Below are 19,543 nucleotides of genomic sequence, written 5' to 3'. Positions count from 1 at the left end.
ACTATCTTGGCATCCCGCAAAGTCGGAGTCAGAATATCCAATGATCTCAAAGTGATCTGACCTCCTATATGTGAGCATGTACTCTCTTGCTCTCTTCAAATATCTCATAACCTTTTTGGCTGCTTTCCAGTGATCAATTCCTGGATTGCTTAAGTATCTGCCTAACATTCCAACAATGTACGCTATATCCGGACGCGTACAAACTTGAGCATACATTAGACTCCCAACAACCGAAGCGTAGGGAATCTTTTGCATTTCTTGAATTTCAAGGCTTCCTTTAGGGCATTGTTTAAGACAAAATTTGTCTCCTTTAACGACAGGGGTATCACCTGGTCTACAATCTTGCATGCCAAACTGTTTGAGTACTTTATCTATATAGCTCTTTTGTGATAATCCAAGAATACCCCGAGAATGGTCTCGATGTATTTGAATTCCTAAAACAAAAGAGGCGTCACCAAGATCTTTCATCTCAAAATGCTTCGATAGAAATCTCTTAGTTTCGTGCAATAAGCCTATATCATTAGTGGCAAGCAATATGTCATCGACATATAGAACTAGAAATATACACTTACTCCCACTAAACTTATGATACACACAATCATCAACAGCATTCATCTCAAAACCAAATAAGAGAACCACTTGATGAAATTTGTGGTACCATTGACGGGAAGCTTGCTTGAGTCCATAGATAGATTTTTTTAATTTGGAAACCATTTTCTTTGGGTCACCAACCACAAAGTTTTCTAGTTGCTTCATATAAATTGTCTCATCAATGTCTCCATTGAGAAACGCTGTTTTAACATCCATCTGATGTAACTCAAGATCAAAGTGAGCAACAAGTGCCATTATTATCCTAAAAGAGTCTTTCGATGAAACTGGAGAGAAAGTCTCTTTATAATCAATGCCTTCTTTCTGAGTATAGCCTTTTGCTACAAGACGTGCCTTCAACCTCACCAGTACATTACCATTTTCATCCCTCTTGGTTTTAAATATCCATTTACAACTAATTGGTTTTACACCTTCTGGTAATGGGACAACTTCCCAAACTTTATTGTCTTGCATAGACTTATTCTCTTCATTCATGGCATCATTTCACTTTTGAGAGTTAGAACTTTTCATGGCTTGATGAAAGTTGATTGGATCATCTTCCATCATTCCAATGCCATCCTCATGTTCTTGAAGATACACTATGTATTCATCTGGATTAATATCATTTCTTCTTTCTCTAGTGGATCGTCGCAAAGGCGCTTGTTCTTGAGGTTGTTGAGTTTGTACCTCTGGGGTTTGATTGACTATGTTTGGTTGCTCTTGATCTAAAACTTGATCAATATTAGGAATGGAATCTTGAATATTGTCAAAAGCAACTATTGGAATAGGAATCAAGTCATCTTCAAGAGAAGTGGTTGATTCTAAATCCTCCTCAAAAACAAAGTCTTTAACCGTATTTCTCCCCCCATACTCAATATCCTCAAAGAACTTTGCAGTTCCCGTTTCAAATATATTCTTTACTTTGGGATCATAAAACTTGAAACCCCTAGATCGTTGAGAATATCCAATAAAGTAACTACTCACAGTTTTGGGTTCCAGCTTCTTTTCATTTGGCCTATAAGGCCTAGCCTCAGCTGGACATCCCCAAACATGAAAGTGCTTAAGACTAGGCTTTCGCCCTGTCCAAAGCTCATAAGGTGTTTTTGCAGCTGCTTTAGTTGGTACCCTATTCAAAATGTAGGCTGCTGTCTTAAGTGCCTCTCCCCAGAGTGATTCTGGTAAGGTTGAATGGCTGATCATACTCCTTACCATATCTTTAAGAGTACGGTTTCGTCTTTCAGCAACACCATTCATGCTAGGAGATCCTGGCATAGTGTACTGTGGGACAATTCCACACTCCTCTAGATACCTGGCAAAAGGTCCTGGACGTTGTTCACCTGATCCGTCATATCTGCCATAGTACTCACCACCACTGCCGTACTCGACTTGCTTTATTCTTTTGCTAAGTTGATTCTCAACTTCAGCCTTAAAAGATTTGAACACGTCCAACACTTGAGACTTTTCATGAAGTAGAAATAGGTACGCATATCTTGAGTAATCATCTATGAATGATACGAAATATCGTTGACCATTCCAAGAAGGTGTAGGAAATGGCCCACAAATATCTGTGTGTATCAACTCTAAGACATCGGTAACTCTTTTCGCACCCAATTTCTTTGTTTTGGTCTGTTTGCCTTTGATGCATTCAATACAAACATCAAAGTCTGAAAAATCAATTGAATCTAAAATTCCATCAGACACAAGTAGCTCAACTCTATTTCTAGAGATGTGACCTAACCGTTTGTGCCATAAGGAACTTGATTTTTCATTATCCATTTTACGCTTAGTACCACGTGATTCCACATTCAAGGTTTCATTATAAGAAGCAACAGTGTCAAGCAAATATAAGTTGTCATAAACCATAAGTGAGCCAGTTCCAACAGTATTTGAATTAATAGATAAACTAAAGCATTTGTTTCCAAATGAACAACAATAACCCAATTTGTCCAAACAAGAAACAAAAACCAAATTCCGTCTAAAAGACGGTACAACAAAAGTATCTATTAAGTCTAAATAGTAACCAGTACTTAACAACAACCTAAAATGCTCTATTGCTTCCACATTTACCGACTTGCCATCTCCCACATAAATGCTTCTTTCAGCATCATTTGGCTTTCGGTAACTCAGGCAACCCTGGATAGAACCACTGATGTTAGTAGTAGCACCGAAATCTAACCACCAAGTGTTTCTTGGTACTGAAGCTAAATTTACCTCAGAACAGACCAAAGTAAGAAATGTACCTTTCTTTGCTCGCCATGCAATATACTTAGCACATTACTTCTTCATGTGTCCTTTCATGTTGCAAAAGAAACAGCCATCATCACTGTTGGTTTGAGTTTGTTTCTTATGTGCAGGACCTTTATCCTTAGCAGCCTCATTCTTTCTTTTCTTGCCCTTATCTTTAGAGGTGCTTGCCAAGTGAGCACTTTCAGTCTTCTCTTGCTTCAGTCTTTCTTCCTCTTGAACACAAAATGAAATGAGCTCATTAAGAGTCCACTTCTCCCTTTGGCAGTTGTAACTGACCTTGAATTGACTGAATTGTGGAGGAAGAGAGATAAGCACTAAATGCACAAGCAAGTCATCTGAAAGCTCAAGCTTTAGTGCCTTTAACTTTGAAGCAAGGTGAGACATTTTCATAATGTACTCCCTTATGTTTTCCTTGCCCTTAAACTTCATGGAAATAAGTTTATTTAAAAGAGTACTTGTTTCCGCCTTATCGCTTTTTGCAAAGCGCTTCTCAATTTCAGCAAGGAAAGTTGTGGCATCGGTGACCTCCTCGGACACCGCACCCCTAAAAGCCTCAGGTATGTCGCGCTTAATGATCATAAGACTCGTGCGGTTTGAACGGTCCCACTTCTCATAAATCCTCCTTTGCTCTGAGGTACTGGTATCCATAAGAGAAGCAGGACGATCCATCCTTAATGCAAGGTCAAGATCCATGCAGCCAAGAACAATAAAAATGTTCTCCTTCCAGTCCTTAAAGTTATTACCATTAAGGACCGGTACCGAATTAAGATTAGCAGATACACTAGCAACAGCTGAAAAGAACAATACAATTACATAAATAACATGCTCATATAAGAATCCAAATAAAACAATAAATTCAAATATTGGTTAATCCCATCTCAAGATACCAAACACAACATTAATATTAAGTCTTTGGACAATAATATTAATTGTAAGCTGTACTCTTGTTATAGTGATCAAATATTGACAATAAATTATGTCAAACAATATGCAATCTTTGGACTAACATATTATTCACACAAAATTCCTTATAATTGTCCCACATTTATCACCACAAACATGCATGAAATTCATCCAAATATTAACTCACCTTTGAGTTAGTTAATAAATTTATGAATTACATACACACCATTATCATAATATTTTTATTAAATTAATCTACACAAAAGAGATCACTTTGGTGATATTTTGTTTCAATTAATTTAATTAAATATTAAATATCCTTAATAAATTTTAAAACCAAAATTTGAATTCAATTGTTACTGAATTATTATTATTATTATTTAAAACTATAATATATTTTAAAATAATAATAATAATAATAATAATAATAATAATAATAATAATAAAACATAACAGAATGCATATGCATTCGCATGACAGAACCAAAAGCATGCAGGTTTATATAAGATTTATATATGTTCAGTCACATATATAATCAAAACTTTGAAATGAATATAATGGGATGGGCTTGACACGAAATCAAATAAAATCAAATACAATAACTTAAATATTTTTTTTTTATCGTTTAACGATTAACACTGATTATAATCAACCAGTGAAATTCTACCGCCCATACCATTATATATTTCTTAAACAATTTGTCTTTCCTGTCAGAGATAATAAAGAGTAAACTCTTCAATCGCAATATATACATAAAAAACAACTTCAATCGCAGATGTTATATATTAACCAGCGATTGAAACCGGAACAAATTTCCAGCGGTGGGACACATATATATATATAGCAAGATTAATTAAATATTCCAAATGCAGAAATAATAATTTAATGGAAGATCAACACTACCATATATTCTCAAGAATTAATTTAGGGATGCTCTGATACCACATGTTAGAATACTGTAAACTCTGAATATAGCCCTAATTAATTCATGAGAATCAAACAATGAAATATAGATTAGCGGAAGCGTACCGGAGTCCATAGAATCGATCTTCGATTGGTATGATCTTCCAATTTTGTATCAAAACTTTTAAAACCTTATTTTCCTGATGATGGGGATTCAGGAACTCTGGAAAAATAATGATACGATGCAAAATGGGGACCCATACCTGTTATATTACCAACTGTTACAACAGTTGGTAATATTTATTAATAATTTCTAATTTGGCCCCTCATCAAATCAGAAACTATCTAATTGGTATCCATATATTAAAATCATGACAATCATGCCCATAAGTCATAAACTTTATTCCAAAATAGACCACATAAATTTGACTTATTTATTTGATGACTCAACACACATTTTATATATACAATTGTGACCCCAATTATTTCTAACAGGAGGAAGACGGCAAGAGAGGAGGGCGATGGTGCGGAGGCGTGGGTGGGGTTTTGGAGAGTTAAGATTTTTGTTTTAGGGTGTGAGAAATGGAGAAGAAATAGGTGAGAAGATATAGGTGGGCATGTGGGAAATAGAAAAAAAGTAGGTGGGCACGTGGGAAATGTGGCAAGAATAAGTAGGTGATTCTTTTTTAATGGACCCTTATAGGCAACGGTTTTAAACATTCGCCTATAGTATAGGCGACGATTTTAAACCGTCGCCTATAAAGGTCCATTAAAAAATTACATTTTATTAAAAAAACGTCGCCTATTTTATTTACTACAATTTTAAATCGTCGGGAATACTAAATTTTTCCTGACGATTTTAAATAGTTACTTAATTTTTTTAGTGATGGTCCCCAAAAAAATTATTTTTAGGACTGTCACGAATTCTGATATTTGTAGTAGTGATGGTGGATGATATGCCTTATTTATAGGCAACCATACTTTATGGGATGGACGAATTTGATCCCAACTATAATTTTTTCATGTAGAAAGTGGCCTATTAGGGGGAAAATACAATATTTTTAGCATATGCATGATTGAATTTATTGGGCATGGTAGGTCATTAGATAGTATGAGAAAATGACATGTCAGAGTAGTGTTGCAATCCTAAAAAAGTTTACACACTGTTAGCCTTTCCACGAGTTGGTAAAGGGGACATTTTCCCATATTTTGTAGGATTGCGTTAGAGGTGTGCCACTTAAGCATCTTTTGGGACGACAAAAACCAACTTGGGCACCTCTTTGGCTTCCCTTCCCGGATGGCTCTTGAGGGCGTTCCTGTCTGATTGGAAAGAATATTCTATTGACCATGGGAGTGCTATTACACGTCTCTGGGAACTATTTACCTAGTCGGATCCCTAGACCTAATATTTGGAAATGAGGTCCGACTTCAGCTTGTGTTTGGTGGTACCACTATATGTCTAGTCCTCTTGAGCTTGATGATAGGCCCGATAATCATTGACCTTCACGAGAAGGCCACGTATTATCCATTCGAAAATACGGACAACACCACTCATTATCAATTAATTTTGAGATGAGACTCAATGACTCCATGTCATGTTATAATGATTAGTCATATTCTTAGCGCATGCATTTGATCCATGAAAGTATGGAAACAAAATCAAAATAAATAAGCAAGCTCATAAAAATAATGAGATGATTCAAGATTGGTGAAGTAGATTTAAATAAAATCAAAAATAAACAAGCACAAAAAGGTGATCCGTTATCTCAAGATTGGTGAGTTTTTGGTACTGGCCAATTTATTAATCATGAGTTTTAGTAAGTGGTTTTGGTATACGTGGCTCTTTTTTTTGTTTTAAAAAAGAAAAATTAGTTTATTATTTTGTTGATGTATTTCGAATAATACATGTATGTAACATGTAAATAGCAATTTATGTATTACAAAAGTTACTAAAAAATAAACAAAATATACGACGGCGTGATATATTTATGTAGCTATTACTCCGATCCTACTCGCCACCCTAATCATCCGTAACGTTGTTTTATTAAACACTAATAATGTATTTATTTATTTTTATCTTATATATAATGAAAGTATAATGGAGTAACCTACAAGTATTAATCACTAATTAATTAATCTAATTATTATAACATCCTAAAACAATAATATCGTTTCCCCCAATACATGAGGAACAACGTGTTTTGTTCCTTCATTTTCGGTCTTATAACAAAACAAAAAACTCAGCTTCCGCTATAGTGTTAAATATACACATACGACGATTTAAATAGGATGACGACACTTTTTTTTTTTTTGAATGGAAATGGATCATTTTATTAGAGATATGAATCATTCTTAACAATCTCTACTAACTCAGGTGAGTTGTAGTCATAAAAAACACGAACTGACGGATAACAAGAGCTTCTCGCAAGGAAATGCGCGGCCTTGTTAGCAGAACGTTTTACAAAATAAACTTTAACATTATTCAAAGCAGCTAAGAGCTGTTGACAATCAGCAACCAGTTGTCCAAAAGCAGATGGGAGGGAAGCCGAACTGTGTATAGCTTGAACCGCTACTAAACAGTCAGACTCAAGAAAAACGTTGTGCCAATTTTTGCTTTTGATCCAACTAAGGGCCTCTTTGATGCCAGCAGCTTCAGCAACTTCGGGAGCAACTCGGCCAATCTTTCCAACCGAAGCTGCCTCAAGAAGAGAACCATCGCTTCTTCTAGCAATGTAACCAAACCCAAAAGAATTTGTAGCTTCAAAGATTGCTCCGTCCACATTGACCTTAATCGTATCGTTCGCGGGTGTAATCCAATGCTCAACCTCGACATTATGTTCATTGAACATAAGCAGAGGATCCATTCTTCTTTGATGAGCAAAACTCCATTGATTAAGGGTAGATCTTGCAGACAAAACAACATCAGCAGCTAGCATACTCTTTTTATCCCAGACCAGTTTGTTTCTTGCGTTCCATATAGCCCACGCGATCATTAAAATCTCCTTCAACAAGCTGCCATTTTTTCCAGCAACTTGTGCTTCGAACCAGGAGCTAAAAGAGACAAACGTATCAGTAGAAATACTGATGCTTGATCTGATCCAGCAAGAATTGGCATACGGGCAGTACACCAATATGTGAATGATAGTCTCAGCTGCAACATTGCAGAAGGGGCAAAGATTGTCGACCGGTACATGCTTGATTTGGAGTTGGACTTTTGTAGGGAGACAACCAGTGATAGCCTTCCAGCCGAAGTGGAGAACTTTAGAAGGAACTTCTATTTTCCAAAAATCCTTCCAAAGAGCAGAGTTTTGTTGGCCATTATTCTTTGATTGTTGTAAAAATCTGTAGGCACTTTTGACAGAATAAATACCTGATTTTTCCAGCAACCAACTCCAACAATCCTCACGGCTAGCCTGACTAAGAGGGATGCCCAAAATTAAAGCTTTATCCCTATCATCGAACAGATCGTTAATTATCTCAGAGTCCCAGCTAGTTTCACCTACACACATAAGACTAGCCACTTTTTGGCCAAATAAAGCTGGGTGAGTAGAGGTAACCTTCGGGTTGTTTAAATCAGGCAGCCATGGATCAGAAGTGATACTTGTGTGCAACCCATTCCCTATATGAATAATAGTTCCAGCTTTAATAAGATCTTTGGTTTCAAAAAGACTCTTCCAAATAAAGCTAGGATTACATCCAAGGGAGGCAGAGAAAAAAGATTCTTGGGGATATTATCTTGCTTTATAAACTCTTGAAACTATAGAACCTTCATTAGAAATCAACCTCCATGCTTGTTTACCAAGCATTGCTAAGTTATAGTCTCTCAAGTCTCTAAAACCCAATCCTTCTTCATTCTTGTGTTTGCTAAGTCTGTTCCAACTGGCCCAAGTAACTCCTTGATTTTGATTCGAAGACTTCCACCAGAATTTACTCATAATACTCTCCATTGATTTGCAAGTTTCAACTGGAAGCAAAAAAACTGATATAGCAAAGCTTGGGAGAGCTTGTGCTATTGACTTTAAGAGAATTTCTTTACCAGATTTGGAGAGAAAACGGCTTTCCCATTGTTGAACTCGTTTCTGCATCTTATCCTTCAAGAAGCCCAAGATGGCTTTTTTATTTCGACCAACCATGCAAGGGAGTCCTAAATAAAAGCTGTTAGAATCAGCTTCTTGGACATTCAGACGTAAACAAAGTCTATCTCTATCAGCTCTACTTGTATTAGAACTAAAAAAGACTGAAGACTTGGCAAAATTAACCATTTGTCCTGAAGCAAGTTGAAATGTCTGAAGTAGATTAAGAACATTAGCGGCTTCTCTGTCGTTGGCTCTACAGTAGATATAGCTATCGTCCGCAAAAAGCATGTGGGAAATAATAGGGGCTCTATTAGCTACTCTACAGCCTTTTAAAAGATTAGATGACTCAAACCTCCTTATGATAGAAGAAAATCCCTCGGCACATATCAAGAAAAGATAGGAGGACAATGGATCACCTTGGCGGATGCCTCTTTGGGGGTTGATGTTGCTGATTTCTTTGCCACTATTCAGGATTGTGTACTGTACAGTTGAAACACATTGAAGTACTAGTTGCACAAAGTGTTCATGAAAGCCCATTTTCTTCATCATAGCTCCAATAAAAGGCCACTCGACACGATCATATGCTTTACTGAAATCAAGTTTTAAAGCCATATAGCCTTCTTTTCCATGCCTCTTCCTCTTTAGATAGTGCATGACTTCATACGATATCATAATGTTGTCGGAAATTAAACGCCCCGGTATGAAGGCACGTTGGTACTCTGAGATAAGCTGAGGGAGAACCTCTTTGAGTCGATTAGCGATTACTTTGGATATAATTTTGTACAAGACATTGCATAAAGAGATTGGTCTAAGATCACCCATATTCATAGGATTCTTTTTCTTGGGAATTAGAACCATATTAGTGTGATTTAAACCAGAAGGTAGCAGTCCAGTACAGAAAAAATTCCTCACCAATTTTATCACATCTGCTCCGACAGTGTTCCAGTTGCGTTGGAAGAAGCCTGGTGTCATTCCGTCAGGTCCTGGTGATTTGTCGGGGTGCATCTGCTTCACAGCTCTATTGACCTCTTCTGCAGTAACCGGTGCAATCAGCTGTAGGTTCTGGTCTGTAGAAATCGAAGTAGGAATGCTGTTTGTAATAGTTTCTGATGAGTGTGGAAAAGAGGTAAATAGCTCAGTAAAATAATCTTTGATAACGTCAGCTAGTCCATTTTGCCAATCCACCCAAAAACCTGCTGCATTTTGAAGCTTTGACAGAGAATTGGTGCGTCTTCGAGTTGAGGCATAAGCGTGAAAAAACTTGCTATTTTGATCTCCCTCTCTCAACCAAAGTTGTTTAGATCTTTGTCTCCAAAATATTTCTCTCTGAGTGTAAGTTTCAAAGAGATTTTGTTCAGCTTCTTTATGCTTTCTAACAGACAAATCATCTCTTCCTTTTTTCCAACATTGGATTTCTTTTTTGAGTCCTTTGATTCTATCTTTGAAGTTACCCGAGTAGCTCTCTCCCCAGGCTTGTAACAAGTGGCTGCAATGAGCTATTTTATCAGTAATAGCATTAGATGGACAACTAGACCAGCCCTCTTTGATAACTTGTGCACACATTGGTTCACGGAGCCAACAATTCTCAAAACGAAATCTCTTTTTAGGAATTGTAGTATCAAAAGAATTAGGAACCAATAAGATGGGAGTGTGGTCAGAGCTTGAAACATCGATATTGAACAACTTTGCTGAGTTGAAGTGGTCTAACCAATCCTGGGTAGCCAAAGCTCTGTCTAGCCGCACTTCAATCCAATTAGCCGTTCCTCTACTCTTTTCCCAAGTGAAGGGATAACCGATCAACTCCATGTCTCTCAAATTGCAGTCCATAAGAGCTTGATTGAAGCCGTCTATTAACCAAGTTGGGTATGCATTGCCGCCTCTCTTATCTTCAGGAAGACACACATTGTTTAAATCGCCTATAACACACCAAGGCAGGTTATATCTAGCAGATAAGGTTCTTAACATATCCCAGGTTCTTGATCGAAGGTTTCTATTAGGTTCGCCATAGCACCCTGTTAGTCTCCACACCATGTTATGATTACAATGAACACTAACATCAATGTAAGAATTAGAGTAACCAAGCACCTTGACATCATCCTCCGTTTTCCAAAGCAAAGCGATTCCACCACTTCTACCAACAACATCAATAGCCAAGAGACCATCGAACCCAAGGCTGACACGAAGCCTTTCAAGAACATCTTTTTTACTTAGAGTTTCACATAGAAAAATGAATTTGGGCCTCTTTTGGATCACAATATCCTTTAGGAATTGTAAAGCCCGTGGGTTCCCAAGCCCACGGCAATTCCAACTAAGGATACTCATGACCCTAGGTGGGCCTGGACCCCAGAACCCACCTTTTGCCCATTTTTTGACAGCCCACCAGAACTATCTACATTCATATCTTCTTCATTTTCACTTGAATTTTCAATTCCATCAGCATTAGTCCTCCTTCTTTTAGAATCTGAAATAATTAATGTGCGATCTCCTATGTAGCCTTCAATTTCGTTAGATTGACCATGACAGAGCATATTAGTATTATTGTTACTGTCATTCAACATTACTTGCTGATTTACTCCATGATTTCCTCTTCTGCCCACGATCTCAGCATTGACAGCTCTGACATTACAATTGTTGATACCGTTATCTTGAGAATTAACTGCATTAACTGATTCCGTGTTCACATCTTGGACAACTGTAGCATCGAAAAACTGGGCATCTGCTTCCGTTCCAGTACGCAACCACCGTGAGCCAGCATGATTATGTCTTCTTTGCTCTGCTTTCATCCAAATGCCATATGGTTTATCTATTTCTTCAAGTGGTTTATCGAATAAGCGCGAACAGAATCTCTCAGTATGTCCTATTAAACCACATATGAAACAAAAAGTGGGGAGAAACTCATACTTGAAATTACACCAAATCCATTCTCCATTCGTCTTCTTCAATTTCATCCTTCTTTTTAGAGGCTTCTCAATATTAATGGTGACTCTAACACGTAGGTAGTCACGCCAGATGCCCATGAAATTTTTAGGATCTGACTTGACAAAGGTACCTATGTAATTAGCCACATTCTTCACCACAACATCTGTCATGAAACCAGTTCTGAGATTATGCAGTTGAACCCACAAATCCATTCGAGACAGTATGATACTTCGCAGATTTTCACCTTTCTTGAGCCTTTCAAATATCAGTTGGTTTCTATTGAAAGTCCAGGGACTACCATCAATTACTCGCTGAATATCGATTTCGTGATAGAATTGGAAGACATATAGATTAGGCTCTAATTCTTTGATGAATACACCTTTGCCAGGTTGCCATAGAGAGGCCAGCGTATGTTTCATTGCATCAACATCTACATGTCTCCTTGTTAGAAATTTCCCCACCAAACACCACCTATCATCTATAGGCTGACCCACATCTTCAATGGAATCACACAGTAGTTCTCCTTCATCTTCTTCTTCCAGATGTATAGAATCATAGTTATCGTTTAGTGAATCCACTTGTTGACTAGAGGAAGCCATAAGATAAAGACAAAACAGAATTCTATAACTTCTAAAACTTTTCAAACTTTTTACTCATGTCACAGGACAAGACCCTAATTATTGGATTGATCACTTGTGTATTAGATGTCTTTATTATGTGTATATATAAAATCATTATATTATAGCTAGGTTTAGGGATTATTAATGGATAATAATGTTTTTATTTCTTTCTTCTTTTCTAAAAACATTAATATAATATTTATATATAATATATATATGTAAGAGAATAATAATTAAGTTTTGTCGGTAATTGGATTGATTTGATGATTCCTTTGTATGTCTAGTAAGTACCTTGATGATATATATATACGAATCGAAAAAAAAGGATCAATACTTTGTGATCAAACTCGTCATGTATATATTTATTGAATTTTTTATATCTATATATTAGATATCCATCATATATATATATATATTGGAAGGATATATATATATATATAATATAGAATAAAAATTTTATCTATATATCTCATGCATTATATACATATATAAGTCTAGTGTAGTACAATAATACCTCAAGGAAATAAGAATATATGCTATATATATCTTGGTCCAACAATAATTTAAATATGTAATAATCACTCACATTTTTTTTTTAACAAATTGATAATAATTTAAGGACTTTTGTCTAATTAGGTGTATGTTAAAATTGATTAAAGGACGTGATTTAGTAGATATTAAAGTTCAGAGACATGGATAAATGCCACATTAGTAAAATTGACAATTTCAATAGTTCAGAAAAAAATTTAACGGCTTAAAAAGTTCAAAAGATATAATTTAGTACATATTATAATTCAAAGATAAAAATCTTAATTAGCCTTATATATAATACATATATATTTATATATACTTTGATTCTAGTATGGATACTCAATATTTATTTGACATTCGTGTCACAATTTTTACAGGAAAAAAAGCTTCTAATTGGTTATAATAAAAATTCATAATCAATGAAGAAAAAAATATATGTAAATATATCTAAAAAAAAAAGAAAGAAAATGTTGGTGAAGTGAGAATTAAAGTTCAAAAAGACTGAAAGGAATATAAGGTATTGTGGCCTAGCTAACGTCTTATTAATTAGCTACTCCATCTATATCGATATATAATATAGATATCAATCACATAATTTGTCAACTTTTTTCTTTTTTCATTTATATTTTTTCTTTCTTTTATATTAAATAGACTTGTTTTTTTAGTGATCAAGAGAAATTTGAATATATGTTTGCTTTTTATTGAAAAACAGATCGGACTAAAGAATATTATCATGATGATGTAGTCACAACTAAATGTAGTGGCGAGTGTAATTTTTTTTTAAGGTAGAGGAGGCAAAAATAAATTTAAAAAAAAAAAAAAAAAAAAAAGTGGTCTTAATGAGATTTGAACCTTGACATTTATCATAAATCAAATTTAGTTTATTCATTAAATTTAAAAGTTAATATTATATATAAATATAATTTTTTTTACTGAAATATATGTTTAACTAATAAAAATGTACGTATATATATATTTTTTTAAAAAAATTTTTTTAGAGGACAACTATACCCCAAGCTTCTATGTGAGTCTGCACATATATTTCCAATGATATATTAATTAATAGTAATAATACCAAGTTTTTAAATCAATTTTTTTGAAACTGTTAGTAAATATAGTGTATATTATTTTAGTGTAAATTTCTTTTAATAAAAAGTAAAATTTAGAATTTAGAAGATACATGGATGCATACAATAACTTTTCTTTCTTTTTTATATACAGTAGAACCTCTATTTAAGAATACTCTATTCAAGAATAACCTCTAATTTGTTATAAAAAAATCAAGTCCCGATTTGGGCCAGTTATAAATAAGAATAACATCTAAATTGTAATTAGTTATACATTTTCTAAGTCCCGTATTAACAAAGTATACCTCTATATAAGAATAATTACATCTTAATAAAATATATACATGTATTTTGTAAATTTATTTATATAAAATTAATAAATTATATAATACATGTATGAAATTATATTTACTTTAAAATATTTCTATTATGATATAGTACATTAATGATTATTTATTGTTATTATTGTTACATTGATATTTTTTTGTTTTTTAATTTTTTTTTTCTAGTGTAATTCTATTTAGTTATAACCTCCAAATTAGAATATAATTTACTTGGTCTCAAGTGTATTCTTGGATAGAGGTTCTACTGTATATGGAGCATAAATGGGGAGTGGGGATGGGATTGGGCGATGTATTACCCGCTCATTATCTACCTAATATCTATCCTTATTGAGAGGTGAGAGAAGATGAAATATCAATAAAAAAGAGTACATAATAAACTATGATTAAAAAATGGTTTGAATAGATTTTTAAAATAACTTCCTTTTGTTTTCAATTTTTTTTAAAAAAAATTAAAACAATTAGGTGTATTTTCTAAATGGCTAATTATGATTTTTACCCCCTGAACTTTGACATGTACCAAATCATGCCCCTGAACTTTTAAGGCTATTGAAAATGCCCCTGAACTATTGAGATTGTTGGATTTAAGGACATTAAAAGTTCAGGGAGCATTTTCAATGACCTTAAAAGTTCATGGGCATGATTTGGTACATGTCAAAGTTCAGGGGACAAAAATCCTAATTAGCTTTTCTAAATATATATATATATATATATATATATTTACTTTTCTAATAAAAAAAATAAAAAAAATTGTTTAAATAATTGTTACCAAACAATTAAACAAACACACTCTAAATTATTCACTAAAATCACAAGTGTAACAAAAACTAAAGTGTTAATTATGACTAACACTAATTTAGTTATGATTTGTAATTTCAATAATATTATTAGTTACAAGTAATTTTTGTGAAGAAAAAATAAACTATTTAATTTGTTATTAAAATGTTATCACCAAAGGGGTTTTGTACTCCCACAATCCCACTTTATTAAAATTAAATAGTGGGGCATTTTGAAGAAAAAAATTACCCATGATGGATATATACGCACAAATTACTATTTTTTTTCCCTTACATCATAATAATAATAACAATAATTGTGCGTAGGGCAAAGAATGATTCACAAATATGATGGTTATGGTGGAGGTGGAGATATATGTCAAATAATGTTAACAAGTGGATGAAAAATAAATGTGAAATTATTATTTTATAATATCTTCCTAGAGTTGCCATAGTCAAATTATTGAACCGTATATATTAAGAATCCAATCCTCTAAACTCAAATTATAATAAAGAGAGAAAAAAAAAAAAAATCATGTGGACCACATCCACATAACAAAATTAGATACTCTTGTTTGTATACATGTGTATGTATGATTATTTAGTGTACGTATTGTGACAGTCAGTAGTCCCGTGATCCGTAAGGGGAAACACCGGGTAAGCTGTGCAATCCCACACCGCCTGGGGAAGGTCAAGTGGGATGATTCTGAGACTGTGTAGGTATGAGACTACACGATGAAGAGAAGGCTTAAATGGATTGATTGGTACTACCTATATCAACAAGGTGCATCTTGTTTTTCGGTAGCCCATCTCGAAAGAACTCCACAGAGTTAAGCGTGCTTGGCTTGGGAGCAATTTCAGGGGATGGGTGACCTCGCCGGGAAGTTTTCCCGGGGAAGCGTGTGAGTGAGGACAAAGCACGCTGGAAACACTCGTGTTGGTCTGTAGGGTCAGTCGTCAGTCCATGAAGCAGCCAAAGTGACGTACTCGTGTATAAGAGTCATTCATTCTGTGGGTGTAAGGGCCCAATGGAGGCTTGAAGCGAGGACGTTACAAATGGTATCAGAACCTTGACCCAGCCGGAAGTGTGGTCGACGAGGACGTCGGACCCCGTAAGGGGGGGTGATTGTGACAGTCAGTAGTCCCGTGATCCGTAAGGGGAAACACGGGTAAGCTGTGCAATCCCACACTTCAGGAAGCGTCAAGTGGGATGATTACGAGGCTTGTGTAGGTATGAGACTACACAGTTGAAGAGAGCTTAAATGGATTGATTGGTACTACCTATATCAACAAGGTGCATCTTGTTTTTCGGTAGCCCATCTCGAAAGAACTCCACAGTTAAGCGTGCTTGGCTTGGGAGCAATTTCAAGGATGGGTGACCTCCTGGGAAGTTTTCCCAGGAAGCGTGTGAGTGAGGACAAAGCACGCTGGAAACACTCGTGTTGGTCTGTAGGGTCAGTCGTCAGTCCATGAAGCAGCCAAAGTGACGTACTCGTGTATAAGAGTCATTCATTCTGTGGGTGTAAGGGCCCAATGGAGGCTTGAAGCGAGGACGTTACACGTATACATTTGTAAAAATAACGTCCATGTCTAGCTATATACATTATAACAGAATTTGTTGACCCCAATAGATTTTTGTTTTTGAACATTTTTCTCTTGTAAAAATTCTCCACTAAGAAAATAATTACAAATATTCTCCTATAATTACATTATGCTCATTTTTTCAAATAATTTGTCATCATCTACTACTATGATCTACCACTAACAAGACAAATTTAACTTTATTAGTGAAAGAATTACGAAGAGTACTTCAAATAAAAAATAAATAGATAAATAGTAGTTTATTATATAATAAGTTATGCTATGATGTGTATACAATTTTTAGAGATAATATTTGTATATGTTTAATACAATACCTTTAATATAGTGCTATAAATATAAGTTAGACTTTTTGACACGACACGAAATTGGTACGAGTCCAAAAAATATGAGCACGATTAGGCACAAAAAATAGGACGTGGGCACGATACGGCATGATGCTACAAATTATCACTACACGGAATTAAAAATATGTCCTTAAACACGATATGACACGAGAAGCACATAAAATACGACACGTAAGCACGAATAGACAATTCCGAAAAATACAACGAAATGTCTAAGAAATATCACACGGCATGTTAAAAAACTTTATAATTTATTATTAATAATAAGATATGAATTATTCAATTATAAATAAATTAAAATAATAAAAAAATTTAAATATAATATTAAATATTATAATTCTATAATTAAAATTACTAAAACATAAAAAATTAAGATTATATATTAATTTATTTATATGGTGTGATATAAAATTTAAGTATTTATAAATAAATATTTAAATTTTATTAATAATTTTTTTATATAATTATTTGTAAAATATTATTTAAAATTTATATAAATATAATATAACTAAAGTTTTTAAATATACATATAATTTTGTAATTGTAAAAAAAAATATAGAAAAGTAAAGCAGGAATTTAAGTCTGAATATGAAAATGAGCTAACCCATTTAAAAAATTAATACGGGCCGACAAGTTCAAAGCACGACACAAATCCGAGCACGACACGAAAATACCGAGCCTATGGCCCGTGTTGGACCTACCCTTTAAAAATATTGACACGATACGGTACGACCCATTTTTTTAAAAGCACGAATAAATACTACACACACGAACTTACAACACTACCTGTCTACCTTTAACTTATTGCCACATAAGCGAAGTTTTCAAAAAAGATGTGTAATTAAAGGTGAAAATTTGAAACAATTTGAACGTAAATTTTTGTAAAAAAAAATTGAAGACAAAATTTTACAAAAGTCACAAGGTACTAACAAAATATATTATATAATATATATATAATACATATGATATATAGGAGGTGTGCTATTATCAATCTCTCTTATTAAAATCTATTAGTTAATATTCGTGCTTGAAAATACATAAAAAATATTTTTAAAATTTTTTTTATGACGATAATCGTTATAGTTACAATATTATTATCTTTAAATTTTAATTTTTTTTTTAAATAATTTACATTACTGAAAAAAAGTTCAAAGTTTTTTGAACACTATTTTCAATGTAAACTATTTGAAAATTTTTAAAAATTTACATAAATAATATTGTCACTATATATAATCAATACCGCTATGAAATAAATTTTGAAAAAAAATAATTGACTAAAAAATTATATAATAGAAAGTTGTAATATTTAACACTCATCAACATATAATAGCAACCAAGAAAAAAAATAAAAAAAATACAGTTCTCATCCGTTTAAGACTCATTGCTTCGTTTCATTCCAAGTTTTATTCATCCATATCTCTTTAATTAGTTGCTTATTTAATATATTTATATATTATTTTAGTCTTCGTTCATATAATATAACACAGCTATATATGATCAGAAATGTATAATAATCAACTTTCTCAAAAAATTATAGTAGAAAAAATAAAAACTTAATTATTCCCTTTGTAATTATATTGTGTTTATATTTATATTATATATATATACATATTAGTGTCTAGATAATCATAAAATGTGATGAACCTGATGATATACTGATTAAACACGTTGGACATATATTATACATATATATAATTAATTTTTTATCTTAAATATTATTTGGACGAATTTTTTTTAATATTTATAATTATTACACATATATAATTTTAATTAAAAAAATTAACGGCAAAAATATCTTATTATTAACTCACAAAATCGTAATAACATATCATTTAACTATATATTAAATAAGTTAAAAAAATATGTTCTTATGTATTTTTGAGTTAACACTTAATCCTTAGTACTACTACAACAAAACTGCTATTTTTTAATTATAACAATTATAAATATTAAAAAAAAAATCACCACTTATATTTTTATATATATATAATAATTAGTTGGCCTAGATGGGAAGCTCTAGATGGTATACACACGTTCCTATACATATTAATAGCATTTATATTTGTATATTTGTGTTTATTTAATTATAAATGTGTAAATCATGATAATTAAGAATTTCGAGTATAATAACAGTTCTGATTGGGACTACTTCACTTTCCCCCATGGAAATCTGACCAGTAAATCACAATTATATATAGATAGTTGATCTTAATCATAAGTGCTTACGTATATGTACATAAATCTCATAATTTAACTCTCTGATGATCAACAAAACTCTATATATATTTGAATAAAGAATATATATATTATAATTATACAGTTAATATGATTACGATAGTCTTGAATTAATATAAATCCAACGTGTTTTTCATGCATGCATATATTAGTGTTACATGAAGCTAGATATATATTTAACACGTATACTATAGATAATTATACCACCTAAATTATAAGTAAATAATAATATTAATATTAAAAAAAAAAAACACAAATAAATCGCTTGACTTTCAAATGGCTGACTTTTTAGTAAAGTGGCTCTAAAAATGACATCTTTTGTAATATATTATTTCTCATATATATAAGATATAAAAGTCTATATATATGTGTACTTTTTTTTTTTCCTAAA

This window comes from Cannabis sativa, chromosome 4 (genome assembly GCF_029168945.1).
Source record: "Cannabis sativa cultivar Pink pepper isolate KNU-18-1 chromosome 4, ASM2916894v1, whole genome shotgun sequence".
In the NCBI taxonomy this organism is placed as follows: Eukaryota; Viridiplantae; Streptophyta; class Magnoliopsida; order Rosales; family Cannabaceae; genus Cannabis; species Cannabis sativa.
The sequence above is the reverse complement of the archived record's forward strand: the minus strand, read 5'-3'. Positions refer to the sequence as shown.